Source organism: Sinocyclocheilus anshuiensis, unplaced genomic scaffold (genome assembly GCF_001515605.1).
Source record: "Sinocyclocheilus anshuiensis isolate Anshui unplaced genomic scaffold, SAMN03320099.WGS_v1.1 scaffold1081, whole genome shotgun sequence".
Taxonomy (NCBI): domain Eukaryota; kingdom Metazoa; phylum Chordata; class Actinopteri; order Cypriniformes; family Cyprinidae; genus Sinocyclocheilus; species Sinocyclocheilus anshuiensis.
The window spans coordinates 110,728-111,303 of NW_015555831.1; the positions used below are offsets into that span (position 1 = coordinate 110,728).

Sequence of the window (576 nt, forward strand, 5' to 3'; positions counted from 1 at the left end):
TATGAGCCAAGGGTGAAAGTTTAAAAATTTAACAAAAAAAAAAAAAAAGCACTTTTTGAGTTTTTTTTCTCCAAAGTTTGCATGGCTGTAACTCAAGAAGTATTAAAGATATTTTAATGCCCTTTTAGATTTTGCTTCTTAAACTTTTCTTTAGTTATCTTCATTTTTAAGGCTCTATATTGTTCCTATCCAGAGATATGGGGATTTCAATTTGGCCCCATCAGCAAATTGTTAAATTGTACTCATTTTCAGTTCCCCATATTTCTGCAACTGAACCATACAGGGCCTTAAAAACGAATACTCCAAAATAAAAGTTTGTTAAGAATCAGAATCTATCAGCTCTTTTTTTTTTTAAAGTGCCGTTTATCGGTTTTTGCAAATCAACTCTTCATATATATATTAAGCTCTATGCAAAGTGGCCCACATTTGGTTTTCGACCATTTGAAATGTGTAAAATTTAACATTTTGGACACGGAGCCACACTGAGATCCCCATATCTGTGGGATTGAACCATACAGGGCCTTAAAGGGTTAGTTCACCCAAAAATTTAAATTCTGTCATTAATTACTCACCCTC

General features: G+C 33.0%; 1 protein-coding gene across 1 annotated transcript in view; it reads right to left on the reverse strand.

The window, feature by feature from the left end:
* LOC107675388 (probable E3 ubiquitin-protein ligase HECTD4) overlaps positions 1 to 576 on the reverse strand; it is a 110,480-nt gene that overhangs the window by 76,034 nt on the left and 33,870 nt on the right. The gene's annotated exons all lie outside the window — the stretch shown is intronic.